This window comes from Phalacrocorax aristotelis, chromosome 6 (assembly GCF_949628215.1).
Source record: "Phalacrocorax aristotelis chromosome 6, bGulAri2.1, whole genome shotgun sequence".
NCBI lineage: Eukaryota > Metazoa > Chordata > Aves > Suliformes > Phalacrocoracidae > Phalacrocorax > Phalacrocorax aristotelis.
The window spans coordinates 5660399-5676459 of NC_134281.1; the positions used below are offsets into that span (position 1 = coordinate 5660399).

The 16061-nt window shown below is 42.2% G+C and overlaps 1 protein-coding gene across 9 annotated transcripts in view; it reads left to right on the forward strand.

The window, feature by feature from the left end:
- FOXP1 (forkhead box P1) overlaps positions 1-16061 on the forward strand; it is a 390881-nt gene that overhangs the window by 140419 nt on the left and 234401 nt on the right. Inside the window, exon 1 of one of the 9 annotated variants that reach the window (XM_075095658.1) lies at positions 15679-15827. The exons of the other annotated variants lie outside the window; for them this stretch is intronic. The gene's annotated coding sequence lies outside the window, so the exon portion shown is untranslated. Of the gene's footprint in view, positions 1-15678; positions 15828-16061 lie in introns of those variants that run through there. 9 annotated transcript variants of the gene reach the window in all.

Below are 16061 nucleotides of genomic sequence, written 5' to 3' on the forward strand. Positions count from 1 at the left end.
CCTGTACTGAAAATACGGGGTCACATCATCACTTTACAAGTCTTAGGAAGCCAATTGCAAAATCTCCATCGAAGCCAGTGCATCTCTTGATTTGTAGTTGACAGTATGCCCCATTATATCTATCCTAAATAGTTGCAGGTTAGGTCACTCGGGAGGGAAGGCTATAATTTTGTATGAAAGCAGTTTGGTGAAACTATGATATCAGCACAACTATTACAAGGCATGAAGTGCTTTGTCTTCTCCCTTATAAAATGTGTAATTTCTAGCCATTATCAGTAGTATTACAAGAGTTCTTGCAGTAAACTTGTCTTTTGATAGGCAGAAACTGGTCTTTGCTAGGAACGAATACAGCGAAGTGTAACTTCTCTTTTAAAGGAGAATAAATAACATGAGTGAGGTTTACTAGAACACAATAAAGCCGTTTCCAGGAAAGCTGCTGCGGAGGCAGGTAGGACATGCCGAAGATTTATACTTGGGGTGAACATGTGCAAGTACCATAATGATGTTGTAAAGAACATTGGAGTAAAATATTTGATCAACAGATAAGTCTAAAGAAGATACATGGTTTGGTTTTCTTACTAGCGTTCAGATTACAGTAAGACAGTTAAACAAAGGTTCCTTTAAACCAAGGTACCAACAAATCACCGTGGCTGGGCAGAGGTCAAATCTAGCGCGGGTTGCCTCTTCCTAGACAGAGCAAATTTTGACTGCCCACCGATCCACCGGATTATTCAGCCTGTGGATTTGGGGATGAGTAGCAGGAGAAGGGACAAGCTGAGAAATGAAAGGTTGGTCTCAACAGCATTGTACAACTCACTGTGCAGCTGCTGCCATGAGAAGGGTTTTATAACCCAAGCATGGCTTATCCTGGCTAGGTGTGCAATTGTTCTGAGTTAATTCAATCAAGATTCAGGAGATTATAGTGGAATAAAGCAAAAAGAGGAAAAAGATCAATAAAAAGGGCGGAGTAGCTGCTGTGATTAAGAAAAAAGATTACTGTTGATTTATTGATTTGGTCTTCAGCTTCCCATCGCAATCAGGATTTTTTTTTTTTGGTTAATGTTATTAATATTTATACTTTAGTACCATGTGCCAATTAGAGTAGAATGTAATTAAGTCTCCAGGCCTGAAAATATTAAGCCCCACGTAGCACAAAGCCTTTGCATTGCACGTTACTGGAAAGAGAAACTTAAGTCTGAAAATCTGGTGCAGAGCAGAAGCAGTTTTTGTGGTTGCCCTTCCTGGGAACGTCAGAGAAAGATGGTTGCAGAAGCCTGTTGCTAAGCTTTTGAGTTTTGAGGGAAGTCGCTCTGGCAAAGCCAAACTTCTGCATCTAGTGAGATCCTTGAGCTTACGTTGTAGCTCTTCTTTTTGCTGTAGAAAACTCGAGTTTTGGGGATCTTTGGTCTTCAGGCAGTGTTTTGTGGTGCTGGTGTCTGTTTGCTGGGTCTGGGCTCTAAGTTAGCCCCATGCCTTGGCGTAGGGTCTTACTCTGGAATGAGAAGCATGGATTATAGGAGCTCTCAAGGTCTCCCCTTCATCATGAGCTGGGAATGGGATACTTGAAGACTTTTTTTTTTTTCTGTGTAGAGGGAAACATGAGAACTCATTGTGAAGCGGCAGAACTGAGTCACCGAGGGTTTAGTCAAAGAAGAAACACATCTCATCAGTGCAAACCAGAATAAAAAACGTGCTTTCTTCATTACTCATTATACCACAACGAGAATCAGAGTCACTCAAAAATTGTTGTAACAGCTATATGTTGCTTAGATAAAATAGTCTGGAAAGGATAGATTTTGTGGGAATCGCTTCTGATTTATGCAATGCAAGATGCGAAGCCAACTTGCTGTGATTTTTTTCCAGTTATGTGCAATTATGTTAGATTTAATCAAAGAACTTTGAATTACTTATACCATTCCATAGCGCTTGCATGGTACCTCTGGGTGTCACCGAATGAGTTGTGGCCATTTAAGTGTACTTAAATTGCTTGTTGTGCAAACAACACAGTGGGAAAATTAATTTTAAAATTCCTTGTATATCTGGATGCTTAATTTTTAGAGCTGCACTATGTTCTGAATTGTTTTTCCGTATTTTAAGCATAAATCCTATTTTTTAAGGCAAACAGTAAGCAATTCTATTTTGCTTTTATAGTGTAGAAAGATTTACTGTACATTTTACTGGGGGTGTGGGGCTGAGTTTAACCTATTGTGTCAAACCCAGTCCTTCAACTTCCTTTCCTCTTCCCATATGGGTAGCCAATGTGGTTGAGATTTGGTCTTGAAATCAGTGTGGTATAACACATCACAGCACATATTACCCTCCTTCAAAAAACGGGCTGTGCCACCGTGCCCGCCAGCCTGTGGGACCGCGCCACGTCACCCTTAAGGTCCACAAGTGGCAGAGCCTCCCAACCTTGGCTGGTTGGGATCGTGGGGACAAGTCGATGCGCACGTTGGCTGCCAGCTCTTGGAAGCACCTGAAGCTTTGACGTCAGGCACACGTATATAGCTTGGTAACCGGGTCTTCATGAACCCCCACCTTGCCGGCCTCTGCAACGAGCTTTTTTGCCTGCGGAGCTGCACCAAGTGTGTCTTCTCTGTTCAGTCACTCACAAGCTGCACTTCAGTGTTATTAGAGGGAGGGATTTAATAGTTTCTCCTATTTAAGAAGGTTTAATAGGTTCCTGTAATATTTCACATCTGAAGTACAGGAAAAGCACAAAATGGCTCCTGAGGAAAATGGAGCCAGCTCAAAGGGAGAAGCCCTTCTCTGTACCATGAGAAAGAAGCCTTTCCAAAGCAAAAAGAGGAGGACAGAAAAGCCTTGTCAGTTCTCTGTGCCTACCTGAACTTTCTTTTTTCTTTCTCTCTCTTTTTTTTTTTTTTTTTTTTTGCATATAACAACTACCTCGCAGCAGTTGGAGTCGTGTATGAATTTTCTTGGTGCGAACCCGTGGGTAGGGCAACAAATATAACATGAACAGATCTTGGCCAGTTCTTTCTGCGAAAGGCAAAACCGTGTTGCGTGTGTTGGTTTGTGCCGGGGCCGGTACTGGCAAGCCCTCCGCCGTTGTGTGGGTGCAGTGGCCAAAGCGCTCTTAGGCTGAACATCGGGGGGAGTTTGGGAAGCTTTGCAGCCCCTGAGTAGTCAAATAATAGAAAGAATTTTTGTATTATTTATCAGAAAGACCTTAACTTTGTGCGCCATCGACTCAACGTATTTGAACTTAAAATTTAGTTAATCTTGCAATGGTTGTGAAAGAAGTGTACTTTATTTAGTAAATCTGTGTCTCAGAAAAGACAATAATCGATATTTAATCATACAAAATAATTACCTATATCAAAATGAGCTTCACCCCCTCCCCCAGAAAAAGCAACAGAACCTATAAAATTTATTATTTTTGTTAATCTTTGCCTGCTTTCTTGTAGTTGCTGGAAAAGTGGCTTTGCATTTGCAGAGCTTGGTGCACAAATAAAGGTGTAAATAAAAGGGTTTGACGCAAGCGTTGCGAGGGACGCGCAACACGTCAGTGGAAAACTGGTCAAATCGGCAAACAAAGCGATGTGCCGCCTCGAGTATCCCAGGCAAACCTAGGAGGGATGGAAAGCAGCGCTGATTTTTCTTTTTTAGTGTGAATGTTTTTAAAACATTGCTGACTGTTAGTGTCAACAAAGAAGTACAGAGGAAGAAAAGCAGAAATAAATGCGTGACTGGAAAGGTGCATCAGAATACAGTAATTATATAAGCTTTATTTTTGTTGCCTTTGATGCCAGCGTAAGTATGTGAAAACTAATGCACTGCAGAGGACAGGTTTGTGGTTGAAATACACTTGATAGATTTTGACAAATTAAACAGTTGTAAAGATGTTTGGAAGTTTTCCAGATCTTTACTGTTATTTATGTCACCGAACTAAAAAATCAGTGGTTAATTTGCAGTTCTTATAATTTTTATGATACTTATGTTGTTGTAAATTTAGCAGCGTGCGGCATCAACTCAGCGGGATACATTTTATGTTGTCAGCTACCTTTTGACATCATAATAGATTTCAGTTGCCAAAGCTTCGGGGAGAGAGAGAGAGAATGAAATGTAAGAGCGTGCTGCATGAGCGCTTGGATCAAGCCCAGGTGGGAGAGGAGGAGCCAGTCTGCGGGGCGGCCGCTGAAGCCGGGCTTGGTCCTTGGGGGATGGTGGGGATGCTCCAGAGTCCTCATGCACATGGCGTGATGCAGGTGTTTTGAGTGGTAAGGATGGTGAGGATGGATAAGATGCTGATAGGATTGGGCCCTGAGGTATCGTTGGCTGGCCTTTGAAGTCTGGGAGGCTGCTTGTGGCTGATAACGGTGGCAGTGCTGAGCTCCTCAGGTCTCGTCCCACCACGTGGACCTTCTCCTGACCCTGTGTCCCAACAGCACCTGGCGCAGGCTGTGGCTAAAGGGCGGCAGGTTGAGGTTTGGTCTTCCAGCAGTTGTTAAGCTTTGTGTCTGTCTCAGTGGGTAACCTGGTCTTGGGGACTATCCACCCTCAAATTATTTCTTCTAGTGACTTTCTGCACATGCAGTGGTCCACAGTATGTTTCCTGGGTAAATACAAGATAGAGAGAAGCCAAGTAAATCTCCAGCGTGCTGCGGTCAGACACGGGAGCAGCTTTTGTCCTGAGGGACGGCTTTGATCAAAAAGAGAAGGCCCGAACAGGAGCTTTAGGCTGCTTCTGATACCTAATTTCATACATTTTGCAAGCTTTTTTTTTGTATAGACTTTTTGCAATGTTTTTCTTTTTATAGAGGCTCTATTTATAGAGACTTTTCTTCTATTGTCTCCTATCCTGGAAGAGGGAGAGGCATCTTAACTTTAGGCAGCTTAAAGAAGAGATGTAGTTTCCCTCTTGGGAGGCTTATTTTAGTGGGTTAGAAATGATGTTCTTAATCTGAGGAGTGAGATCTGCCTCGGGAGCATGTGACACATGAAATGGACTTTTTATAAAGCGTAGCCGTGCCCTTCCCATCTTCCACTTCTTAGAACATTTGCCCTTTGCCTCCTAAGCCTGGAAATGGAAGAATTTATTAACGGTTGTTTCCTCAGTGTTTGTGGCATTAGCCATGTTTCATCAAGGGCATTTCACGTGCTCTTTCCACTCTAATGGGATTGTCCATTGAGTTCAGCTCCGGCACATTGGGGATCCATTTGCACAGATAGCTGATTAAGCTGAACCTTCCTGATCCGTAGGTAATCCCAAAATACGCAAATTGTTAGCGTGAGATTGGTTTTCTAACATTTTGGGGTTTATAATTAAGCGCTTTGTAGTTGTCCTCCCCCTCTACCTCCCTCCTCATCGGAGTCTTCAGCCGTGCTGACTGCAGCTCTCCCAGTCCTTTTTTACTTCTTGATCGTCTTTTTTTCTTTTTTTTTTTTCTTTTTTTTTTTTTTCCCCTGGAGGTAGTTTCATGTCTGACTCTTTCTCTGGGTACTGCTTCAAAGCTGCACGACTCGGAGTAGATTTTGGGCACAAAGGAAATCCATGAAAAGAGCATTGCGCTTCTGCTTGGTTTTTGCTGGGTCTTGCTCACCAGGATCGCAGTGGCCAACGCTGGAGTGAGCGTGGACGTAGTGTTTGGGAAAAAGCACATGTTTACTCTTGACTTGTTCTTACAAACCCCATCTTTTGGCAAAGGAGAGATTGGAGATGGGACAACTGAGGGGGCTGCTTTTGCAAATAAGGTGATGAGGTGTGGTGTGAGCACCAGGGAGCTGGGCAGGAGGACGGTGTTTGCTCGGGCGGCCCCGCGGAGACGCCTGCCCGCGTTCCTTCGGTGCTGTTCAGGTGGAAGATGCTGCTTTTGTGTGTTGGAAGAACAGGAACAAATTTCCATTTTGCTTCTTAGCAGCAGACTAGTATGTTAGTCTGTGTTCCCTGGCTAGACTTATTCTGGCTAATGTTTGCCAGATTCTTCTATTACATATTAAAATAAGATCTTATGAGTGGGTTTTATTTTTTGTGCATGTTTCAAAAAACTAGGCCAGCCCTAACAAGCACATTTTTGTGTTTTTGTTTTTGCATTTTGTCATTTTACATATTGAAAAATGGAATGCAAAAAAAAAAAAGTGCCTGTTAACATAAAAAATAAATAAAGCTTTGCATTATTCTGCATAAGTGTTAAAATCTGACTGATAGTTTGTATACACAGACTTCGGGGGTTTTTTATGGTGTTTCCTTTCCCCACCCAAAGATTACAGATGCTACGATAAAAATTGATGCCCTTTTAGTAAATGCTTTTCTTTTCTGAACTTGGCCTAAAGAGGGTCATGCAGTGCTTTTTTTACTAATAGATGTGGTGAGATTTAGGTACAAATAATAGGCAGACATTAATTTGTCTGGGAGGAACTTCTAAAAGAAAATGCAGAGCATTTCTCCCTCCTTAAATCCAGCTATTTCAATATCATAAAGTTTTTATTTTAACCATCAGGAGAGCAGCCCTGTTTGAAGAATTCAGCTTTAAAAAATGTCTTTGTAAATTGAGATTTTAGGACTACCTATTTGGAGGACGTTCCGTATGATAAATGACCCTTATAAGACAAAAAAAAAAGTAATTTTGCATGTCTGCTTCCTTGGATGTGTGATAATAATAAATGAACATTTTATATATCATTATATATATATCATGGCAGAACAAAAATCAGAAGATATATTATTCATTATTCCTGTTACTTTATATTTAAAAGGCAAAGGTTTTTGCTTCTTTGCCAAAACAACGGCTACAGAATATATTTGTAATAATCCCCACAAATACGAAGGGTGGAGAGATCTTCCAGGTCGTTAGCACTGCAGAAAACAGAGATGCCTCTAATTGTAATCATTTGAACATTAATACATTAATGCTGAGATTTAAGTACTGTTACTATTAAAAATTAAACTGGAGGGGCAGTGTGCAGATCATATGCTTTAGTGTAAGTTGTCAGGTGCAGTGTTTGCATATTTAGCCTGCCATTCCAATGCTAAGATGGATGTTTGAGACCAGATTTGGCTTTGAGGAACACCTTTTTCACACACGCACGGTTTCATTTCTGGCAGTAGCATTTCTTTCCAGGATGCATTTGCACCACTGGAGCAAAAGTTGTGCTGATTAAAATCAGAGGTGGCTGAGGAGTAACTTGTTTGCTGTCCTGAAGTCCTCTTGTTCTTCTCCCTGTCCTCCCCCCCGCTGTGTCCGCAGCTATTTTGCAACATGCAACCCCCCTCGGAGCACTGCCTGCGGAACTGGAGTAGCTCTGGCGTGTAGATTTCCCAGTGGGAGAACTTGTGTGGATGGTAATTTTAATGAGACCTGATTTAAGCAGTAGAATAGATCCATAAAACTAATACAAGCAGACTTTCAAGAGCTCCACTATTTGTCAGGGCAGTGAATTTTAGAGGTGCATCCATTGGCTCGGTAAAGAATATTATAATCTTGAAAACCTAACCTGTATTAATTCAGATTGTTTCTATGCAAAGTACTACAGAGAACTTCTCGAATCCAGGGCAGGCCAAATATAGACTTATTTATTTCTGAGGCTCAACTTTCATCCAAAAATCATGCTGGAACCAGAGGACCTGAAAGCTGTGCTCTATATGAATGAATGCAAAGTCTGTACGAGTGCACACAGCTGTGCCTCTAAGCTGTGACAAACCCTTAGCTTTGCTTTTTTTCCCCTACATTTAAGGTCACTGCTTGGTTCATATGTATTTCAACCTCTCCTGTGTTGTCACACCTTAGTTATATATAGCAGCACCACGGTTTTCTTTTGTCCTGGGGATACCGGCATTACATCCATCCCAGAACCTGAATCCCACTTCGCGTAATACACTTGGTCTGTGGCTTTTATTTTTCATCCTGGTCATCAGGAGCATCCCTTGCTGTTGTTGGAAATTGTGTAGTTCTGCTTGGCCTTTTTAATCCGTTTTCTTTCCCTCGGTCTCCTCCCCAGGCCCTTCCCTCCGTCCTGTTTCATTCCCCCCCTACCTAGGTTTTTTCCCACCACGGCTATGTCAAATGGCAGTGAGAAAGAGAGTAGGTGGGGGAAACTCAGGGCAGGAGCTCGAGGCGGGAATGGGAAGAGCTGGAGCATGTCGACAGAGGCTGCGGAGGCCCAGAAAGCGGCAGAGAACAAGGGGGAAAGAGGGCGGAAGAGCATTGCGGTGGGGGGAAAGGAGGAACAGCTTGGAGGGAGGAGGGATGGAGGCAGAGGGCGAGGAGAGGGAGGCCAGGGGTTCAGCGTCCAGGCTGAGCGGAGGGATGCTCTGCGCTGCGGGAGGGGGACCCCGGCTCTCCCACCGCCTTCCCGGGCTCGGGCGAGCCACCGACTGCACGAGTGCAGGCAGCAGGGAGAGGTGGCTTCTGCCAGAGCCAGCGGTAGTGACGATGTGCATTTAAATGGGGAAAAAGTTTATTTGCTTTTTCTCGTAGGATATGCTAAGTGATTTTGCAGTTTGAGTGGAGTGGCATTATTGCACTTAGCTCTGCATTTATTAAATAAATTTGTTCTCCAACTCAAGTGTTAAGTGTGTATTATGAAACCTCAGAGCCAATCTTAGTGATTGCAGTGTGCAAATATTTTTAAAATTATGTAATTAAACAGGGCTTGGGCTGCAATGTCCACTGAAGTGATTTATTAATTGAATGGTTTGATTAAATTTAATGTTATTTCAGTTTATACAGAAAAGGTTGGTATCTGTTTCACAGATAGGGACATCTTGTGGGGCTGTCAGTGACGGTTCAGAGGTCCTTAGGAGGAATCTTTAGCACCCAATTAAATATTAACCAAGAAGATGTGACTTGTTCTTTCTCTGTCCCTGAAACTGTGTTTTGACATCTAAGGCTGGGGATAAAAATTTGCTTGGCAGAATCACTTGCAATGCACTCTATTTATCACTAGATGATTTCTAAATTAATCACGCTAAAAATCTTTCCATTGTAATTGTGCTGGGGCTCAGTGCTGTATGATGTGTGTAAATAAAAAAATGCCCTTTTAATTTCACGTGAACTGTATCCAGCTGCCGTTGCAGCCGAACTCTATCTGTTTCGGTAGAATGTCATTTTAAAGGTATTGTGGTTACTGAGCGGCAGCTGTGATTGAAAAGTATGTAAACTAATCTTTAGTTGCTCGTGTCATTTTTATATTCTTATGTCAGAACACAAGAAGGCTGCTTTAAATTTGACTTTCACTGTGTATTAATTTTCAAGTCTAATTTTTCTTGGGTTAAAGCATATACGGCATTCTCTGCCACACATTACCATTCAGTGCCAAAGTAAATGGCTACTTGTGAAAAAGAACAAAATTAGTTCCTGCTTGATTACTGTAAAATACATATTTATTTTCGTAGGGAGAGTTTTTATTACCAGTGCATAAAGTACAATTATCCTGCGTGGTATCGGTGACTTAGAAGACGAAGTAATCAAGTACCATATATTTATTACTGTGACAAGCAATAAGTTTTAGGGCTGCGCATTGCTTTCCTAGAAGGAAAGCGCTGCTTCCAAGAAGGAAGGTGCAAGGCATTTTGTTCTGGGGTTTTTCTTCTTTTTTTTTTATTTTTTACTTTTTCTAGGCTTGCACGATGTGTTGTTCCGGCTCTTTTAAATGCAGACCATTTAAAATTAAATCCTTAGTTAATATGTCTGCATAAGAACTTCTTTGTCTCTTGATGCCCAACCATTGAAAATTAAATGTGGTTGCGGATAAGTATTTATTCATACCATACCTCACACCTGATCTTGTGTCAGTATGACATCATCTTTGCCACAAAGATTTCTAGTGGTTTAAAAATGTTCCGTTGTGAAATAAGTGGGAGAGGTAGAAAAGGGGCAAGGAAGGCAACAAAAATAAACTACTAGTGGGATTTGATGTTTTGCCAATTAAAAAAAAAAAAAAAATCCTATTCCGAGGTCCACACGCTGCCTTTGATCCGTACACAGGACTTCCATTTGTGCCGGTGGCTGTTCAGCCTGCGGAGGGAAGGCTGTATATGACTTAATTTGTATGTTGTGGGAAGTACATTTTCCTAGCATGTGGTCTAGCTTACTTGAAGAATCTGAAATGCGTTATAAATGTAAATGCTGTGTTTAAGTAAAACTTCATTATGTTTTGGTGGTTTCCAAAAATGCACAGGATTTGACCTTAAAGTGTTATTTCAAGGTGTTATGATGTATGAGCTAGACTTTGTAGTCTTCTAAATTAAATCTTTGAACATGTTATTATTGTATTTTGGCATCGGCAAGATGTAGTTCTCAGCTATTTTCTGTCACAGCCTTCATTTTTCTAACAAGAGTAACAAGACGGGGCCAGATTCTTCTGTAAGAGGCGTGCGCGGGATGGGGATTACCCTGCAGTACCCGCGGTGTAACGGGGGACGGGTCTGCCGTTCGCGTCCAAGCCCAGGGTCGCGACTCCTCGCCAGCGCGATGGAGCCAGTGCTCCGGCAGAACCGTGGGCGCAGCCACCACCCGCCACCACTCCCCTTGACCATCGCAGAGCCCTGCATAGGATGTGGTGAAGGGTTTAGCATTTGGATCCAGATCTGGTTCATATATAAAAGGGGTTGTGTTTCTGTTTGGAAAATATGAGCCCCTTTTACGTAGCCCAGGTGTGGATTAGCGCTCTAAACCATTTGCCCATTCCTGTGTTTGTGGGAGACTGTTTTCAATTCTTACAAAGAGGCCGTACAAGTCAAGCCGTAGAAACAACAGAAGCAATCCAGAAATGGATTTAAAAAAAAATAATAAAAAAAAAAATTAACAAAGTGTTTGTGATCTCAGGTTGATAGTCTGGATGTAGGAGCAGACATAACCACTATACATATGTTTTATTTCCAAAGAAAATAGTTGCAAAACATTTCCACCTATGCCATGAGCGCTCAGGGCTTGTATTTCTCCTTCCCTGTGTAACAACCATATGTTCGTGCTACGGGAGGGCAAGAAGCACTGCTGGCTGTGGGGCACCATCCACGCCACGGCGTGCACCCCTCCCCGGGCAGCTCCCAGGCACGGGGAGCGCCCAGCCAGCCAGACACGGCCACGGGGAAAGGCGGGGAGAGGCAGGGTTTGGGCCGGGGTATGTTGTTGCAGAAGAGTCGATTAAGAATAAGAGCTCTGAGTCAGCACCTGGGGCTGTGGCCGTCAGTCGCCGAAGCGCCGGAGAGAGACCGTCTTTGAAGTGTTGTTTTTGGTACCGGTTTCACGTCGCGCTCACAGTATGAATCACGATGGTTACGCGGGTGATTTTTCCCTCCAGAACAAAGCCAACCCCAAACAATCGTGGGGCCGTCCTTTTGGTCACTTCGCATGGCTGTCTGGCTGTCTGTCCGTCCCGAGGTGGTCTCCCACCATGGCTTGGGGTGGGAAGGGAGAGAGCGGTCGTGCAGCCAACGCATGTTGGAGGCTCAACCTCCATCCCCATCCAGGAGCTCCCCGTTCTCCTTATCCTTCACAAGCAGGCTGGCTCCCGGATGGGGGGTACCCTGAAATAATTGGTGCAAATATTCAAAATCCTAGATGGAAAAGACGTGTAGGATATCCCACTTCCCCTCCGTAATTCCCTCCCTGCATCCCAAATAGGGCAGCGCTTAGAAACGCGTCCAACCTCGAGTTCAAAATGGATCGCTTACCCGTGTTTCTTGAACAGCTAATTTTGCTGGCACATTATTATTCACCCACTGCTATTTTCACACTGTGACACAAAACTAGAGAGAAGAAGAGATTGAAATTTTGACCGGTACGTTATCCTGATACCTGAGACGCCGTGTCGATATGAGAGTATCTTTACCACAAGGACTTTCTTGGTGGTTTTAGAGATCCCAGTGTGAATAAGTAGAAGAAGCAGAACTAATAGCTCAAGAAGCAAAAATATTTTTTTCCTTAAAGAAATTGATTAACGTGCAAATGTGTACTGTATGCATATTAAATATCATTTCAAAATGTGATGGGCAGGAAGCATAAGTGATGCCATTTGGTTTTGTGGCATCAGTGTGGGTTGATTAAGGGGGTGGGGATAAATTTTGGGGATTATTGATATAGCATGAGTAGAGCCAGATGGTTGTATTACACATCTTTTGTGTTCTTGTTTGCTTCTTAAAGCAGTTGCAGAATTTTGCCCTGGGCAAAATTTACTCTTTGCTGGTATGTTCCCCTGTGAATTTACTTTTGACAAAGTACTTCTCAAAGAGGGGAAACGCTGTGCTTTTTGCCCGCAAACTCATCTCTTCCCTTTGCGTTTGTGAAGCCAACAGCCCTCTACTTATGAAATATTTTGCAACTTGTGAAATAAATTAGCAGTAAGTGCAAGTTCGGTGCGTGTGTGTTGTATATTGCTACCCCTCGGTATGTGATATTGATTTACAGAGCGTGTCGTTTTTTTAAATTTTCCTTCCAGTGTTTTGGAGAAGAAACTGTGGAAATGGCAACCAGTTAGTTTTAATGCGCTACTTATGTAGTATTCTTCCATTAAAGAAATGTTGTCTTAAAGATTAATGAGCTAATTTTTCCACTACTTTTTTTTTTTTTTTTTAAGTTTTGAGATTGTGGTATACCTGATTCATGTGACCAAAAACACGTACTTTGTGGTATTCAGGTTGAGTGGGAGAAGGTTGTGCTAGGTAGGTGGTTCTTCACTTGGTGTTTGTGACACTTGTTGGAACTGCTTATCACCGGAACCACCAAAATTTACATGCATTTGTTATTTCCCTTTGAAAGCAATTTTTTATTTCCCATAAAAAGATGAGTTTTTGTAAAGGCTCTGTAAGAAACAATTTCTGTCTTATTTGTGCCTCACACCAGTTTTCATGGGTGTAACTCCATTGACTCAGCTGAGGTTACTCCTAATTTACATTGCTGTAGGCTCCTGGATGACGAGGTCCCTCTACATCTAGCAATTATAGTGGAAACAGTCGTGCTTGTAAATATGTTTTGTTCTCTGCCTTTGTCCCCGTGTGAAATGGCGTGCTTGCAGAGGGCGAGGGGGCTCGCCTCGCTCGCGGCGGCAGGACTTTTTTTGGGGACCCGTTTGTGCAGCCGCTGACTCGGCAGCCCCACCCACACCTGCATCCCTCTCCAGGCAAAGCCGACCCCTGTATTTTGCCCAGGCTGCGAGCAGCAGCTTCAGGCCCTTTTTTTGGAACTGGTACTTAATGCAAAAACGGGGAGCGGGCAGCTCTGACCCTTCTGGAATCTCTAGTTTAGTTGCAAGTCTGAGACCGAAGCAACTCCTCATAATGATGCCATTGTGCTCATCCTATCTGATCAGTTCTTGAAATGTTTTAGTAAGTCTATCCTACAACATTATAAGAAGATAATCAGCTGCCTTAGAAGGTCCCCATCTGGAGTATAGAGTTCTTTTACTGAAAGATGTTTTGCCTTTCCGAGATAGCTCTCGCATTTCATCATCTGTTGTGCAGAGATGAAGTGCATATGAAAAGTCAGTGACTCTGAATCCATCTGTTGTTATTATTTTCCACTGATAATTGGCTTGAACAATGAAATGTCTGTGTCTGTAGCCTTTGAAACTGTACACCCTGTTTATTTTCTGGAGGTCTTGCTCTACTCTCACCACCACCCCCACCCCCACCCCTTTTTTCCTTTTTGTTTGTTTTGTTTGGGTTTTTTTTTTTTTGCTTCATTTTTTCTCTCAAGCTCATAACTAGTAGAGCTTGCATGAAGATGACATCTTTGACTCTGTGCATCAGTATGTGTCACTCGGCATCTAAAGCTTGCCTGCCAATTTTAGTCAGGGTCCTATGTCGGTTCTGTGTGAGTATAGAGCAGGCTTACAGCAGGAAGGCTGGCAGATCCAGAGTTCGTAGATATCTTACCTGAAATGCCATATTTATTTCACTTTCTCTATTAAAATATTAATTTAGAGACCAGCATCTAATACCTATGGAATTAGATACTACCTGTAATTGTATAATACATTCAGTTGCATCCACTTTTGCACGATGCAGGGTATTAATATTGGATTCCACTAACAGCCGTTCCATTAGCTTGCTCAACCAGTATGAGATATATATGAGCAGGGAGGCATAACTACCAGCCAGAACTGCCAAAACAGTCATTAGAAGCTCCATTGGGATGGACAAAGGCTTTTACACAGCGATATACTGATTAAATGTTGCTCTATGGTTTATTTGCATCAAGGTTAGATCACCATGGTCTACGTGAACAGTACTATGTGACACCTTATTTTGGGAGGTTATTTCAGTGCAAAAAAAAATAGTGAATGATACAGGGGCTCTAAAATTTCTTGCAGGATTCTTTAGTGGAGGATTTTTATCCTGTTAGGCTGGACTAGCTCATGTTAGCCGTTTTACTGTGCTTTTAACGTGGTGAGTTTATCCACGGAAAAGTAAAAACTCCCTCCATACTGTGAGTGCTCAGTGGAACGGAACGCGCTTGATCTGCGTAAAAACCTGTGAATTATATCCAGTATCCCTTGAAATAATCTGTGGCACATGCTTGAGAATCCAGTAAACATGTGTTGCGTCTTCTAAAGCCCGAATCTTCCTGTGTCTGCCTGCGTGTAAGTGCTCTTTCAGAATGAAATTTCGGTGCTGGACGCAGTCGTGTCGTCCACGTTACCCTGTAGTCTGGAGCATAGGAGAGGAAGGCAGAGGAGTATAATCTTATTTGTGTTTCAATGGCAATCATTTAATACTGCAAGTTATTAAAAAATAATTAAATTACCAAAACCAACATGTAGCTAGGACTCACAATAAGAGGTCAATGTGATTTGACTCCTTAAGTTAGGAAGGGACACTGGTGAATTCCAATTGCTTTAAAATTGTGCTGCTTCATTCTATTTCTGGTATGGAAGGATAAACGAGACTGAAAAATAATCTATTTCTCTAGAAGTGAGAGTAAATTACAGTATATAATTATGTATATTCAATTATAATAATAAATGCTGAGAGGTGCGTGGTGGTTATCACAGTCTCTAATTTAGTTGTTTTTTTTGAAGTAAATATAGTTTGGAGGGGTCATTTTATGACAGTAGTATTTTGAAAATAATGTTTTTAAGGGAAACTTCAGAAATTTCTTCCTTTTCCCCAAATAAACTAGTAAATAGGTGTGTATTATGTGGTGATTCAGAACAGCGAAAACAGGTCTGTGTGTGGAATGTCTTTTATATAGAAAACAAAACAGGGTCAGTACAAGCAAATTCAGATTTAATCTGTCAACTCAACCAAAAGTCTCTGTATTAATTTTAAATCCTCGTTAAGAAAAGACCGGGCCAGGAATGTATTGGATTTCAGTGCAGTTAATGAAAATTAATTTTACAGGTGGTGTTTGGTTGTGTTTCTTCTCCTCTGGCAAGATGGGTGGCTGAGCCAAAGCGGGCATAGCGCACGATTCAGTTCTTTGCCAGAGCAATGCTTAGATTAGAAATGAACGTTTGGCGTTGAGTTGTTGGTGCTGCTGTTATTTACTATTATATGGGCAAAGCGTTTAGCGCTATGATTTGATATGATCTTGTAGCTCCTATCCCCTTAAACAAGCTGTGTAGCTTGTCAGAGATCAGGACAGGTAGAAGGCACAGCAGGCGTCTGATTTGAGCCAGTTACTCATTTGCTGAGTGTTTGTGTTTATGCAAAGGGGCCTCTTCCTGCATATTTAATCTAGAGTAAGGCAGTGGCTTTTGTTGTGTTTAGACCACATACCTTCAGTCCTTCCTTACACTGCAGCCAGTGTTGAAGCACAGAAAGGCTGGATAGTCAAAAGTGCTTTAGTGTTTTCAAACTCTCAACTTTTCTGCAGTTGTTTGGGAATTACTGTACAGCTCTAAGCCTTTTTCTTCCTCATTGATGGGTAAGTTTGCACTCCGGTAGAATAAGATACTTTTGTTTCTGTTCTACATTTTATAAACGTACAAAATGTTTGTTTTTAAATGTCCAAGCCTCTTCAAGCAAGCGTGTTCTGCTGTGGGCGTTTGTTGCAGGGAATTAGATCAAGAATACAGGTGTTTTCTGGAATATACTTCTGAATGAAGTACTAAATGCCATATTGCAATAGGCAGGTATTTGCGGAGGGGGGTGGGGTGGG